This window comes from Capsicum annuum, unplaced genomic scaffold (genome assembly GCF_002878395.1).
Source record: "Capsicum annuum cultivar UCD-10X-F1 unplaced genomic scaffold, UCD10Xv1.1 ctg49707, whole genome shotgun sequence".
Classification (NCBI taxonomy): Eukaryota; Viridiplantae; Streptophyta; class Magnoliopsida; order Solanales; family Solanaceae; genus Capsicum; species Capsicum annuum.
Window position 1 is genome coordinate 1 of NW_025857517.1, and position 2,358 is coordinate 2,358.

The 2,358-nt window shown below is 33.1% G+C and overlaps 1 long non-coding RNA gene across 1 annotated transcript; it reads right to left on the reverse strand.

The window, feature by feature from the left end:
- Positions 1-1,999: 1,999 nt before the first annotated feature.
- Positions 2,000-2,358, reverse strand: LOC124892692. Its single transcript, XR_007050382.1, has 3 exons — positions 2,346-2,358; positions 2,176-2,259; positions 2,000-2,079 (listed from the first exon to the last, which is right to left on the reverse strand). It is a non-coding gene; the product is annotated as an uncharacterized LOC124892692 (long non-coding RNA).

Consider the following 2,358-nt stretch of genomic DNA (forward strand, 5'->3'; position numbering starts at 1 on the left):
AGCAGTTGAGGATTCTGCCCGAACTCCTTCTTTGTCCCTGTTAACATCCCCCAATCTTGCTAAGCTTTCCTTCAACTCACCCAATTTCTTATCAGCTTGGGTGTTTCTGTCCATGATGCTAGTCATTCCTTCCATCAATTTCTAAAGTTGATCTTGCATCTGGGACATTTTATCCTCTATGACTTCAGTAGATTTGCTTCTGTTAACCATTTATGGCCAAAAATCGAGTGGCTTTGATACCAATTGATGCACAATTGATAATCTAAGGCCAATGGTGAAGCAGTTTTAGGAATTATCTTTGAAAAAATGGTGTGCTAATCAGGGAAATCCGAGAATTTAGCTAAGAATAAGAAGAAATTGAGAGAGAAAAAGAGATTGATTGTTATTCAATGCATGTAACAATCAGTACAATGGTTTATATAGCTAAAACTTTTAAATGGATAGTTGTAACCGCCTTAACTAACTTTGTGACACAGCTACTGTAGCAACTATAGTAAAACAGAATTTTAAACTACCACTATCATTTTAACTGTTTTAACTAATCAATGCCAGCTCAGCTCAAATTCTTGCTTTCTTCTCTTCTTTATACTCCATGCTGCATTCTTGTAACAATCAAGAGGCTAGAAACTATGTCCGCAATTTCTCTACAGACATTTCAACCAAAAATCATCCTCTAGAAACAAACTATACCACAAATACTCAACCTTAATTCCCAAATTGATCACCAAATCTCAACAAAGTAAATATCAAACTTGCTTTCCATATATATTGATGCTTCCATAAATCAAAATTTTGTATTTTTTGAATCTTCTTTTTTTCTTTTCTCATTTCATCAGAAAAATCATTAAAAATACTTGTCTACAAATGTCAGACTTAAATCTCGCCAATTTTGATTCATTTTTGAATAAGATTATCGCAAATTTCTTTATCAAACTCATTTTGTAAGAGAGAATAAATTAAAAGTGAGGGAAAAAAGATCTCAAATTTGGACCAATATGTAAATAAAAAGGATTGTCTTTTGAAAGCACATAATAAAAACTGAAAAACTCAGAGAGAACTTGAAAAGGAGAATAAAAGGCAAGAGACCGGCCAGAAAATTCAGGCAAAACTTTAAGAGAAACATACCTATCTTGATTTTTTCTTGAAAGCAGTAGAAGATCCAAGGAGTAAAGTATATTCTTCTAAATTTATGCTAAAATTCTAGAAATTCTTCATCTGGAGAAGAGACATTTCAAATGGAATAAATGTTGACACATATTTCAAAACTAGATGTTGGAGGCCCGTGCAAGCATGGGCCCAACATTTTGCTTCTATTGATCTCTAATTACCTTCTAACCTGGAGTACTGTTGCAGTTTGAGATTAAAGCAGGAAAAAGGAAAAAGGAAAAAGAAAGAGCAGGTGTGGATAGAAAGACAGAAAGCATCAGCTGAAGTTCAGAGATACATCAACAAATGCAAGACACAATCAAACCAATATATTAACAAATGGAAGATGAAATCACACTAATACTTTCATCTACAACTTTCCAGAAATTTAATTCAAATAAGTTAAAGACTTGAAGTTTGTTTCTCAAAGTAACATGTTGCAGATGACATGGTTTCTTTCTGCCATATAGTGGTTTCTTGATTTCTGTTATTTTGTGTGAGCCTTATTCACAGGAAAATGTTATCTGTAGCTTAAATGCTACAAAACCCTACTTATATTTTACTGTATATTGAGTATAAATAATGGTTATACCTCTTTACTTTCGATGTCACACCCGTGCGGGATTCTCCAAAAAAAAAATACTACTTTTGGAGAATCCAACATGCACCCATTGACATTTTTAAGAGTCCAAGTAACACAGAATTTATACCAGCATTGAGGTTTTTATTCTTGGTATAGAATACTGCCTACATAGGTCTCAAGTTTTCCTTCATTACTTAAAAATTTCTTAAGCTTGCAAAAAGACACCTCGATAGTTCCATTAAATCCATGCCACATATTTGCTTGAAAGTGAAATAATACCACGTCCCAGTAGTAGTGACATATGATGCATTTACGTTCACAATTTCCTCGAACATATACATCTTATCATCCTAAATAAAATACAAGACAACGACAAATCATCAATTACAATCGGTTTTTATATTAACCAACAGAACAAGGCAAGTAGGCAAGCAGCCAGCACTTACATTCTTAGAATTGAAATCATCAATTGCTAATTTGCACAACTCAGTTTATTCCTATGTGTACAGAGATATCAAAACCCTATTATTCTACCAAAAGTAACATCAAGAAGGATAAATTAACAACATACAAAAAAATTACAACATTTAGCATAAAAGTGTTTTGAGGTTCGTACCTCGCTCTCCGTC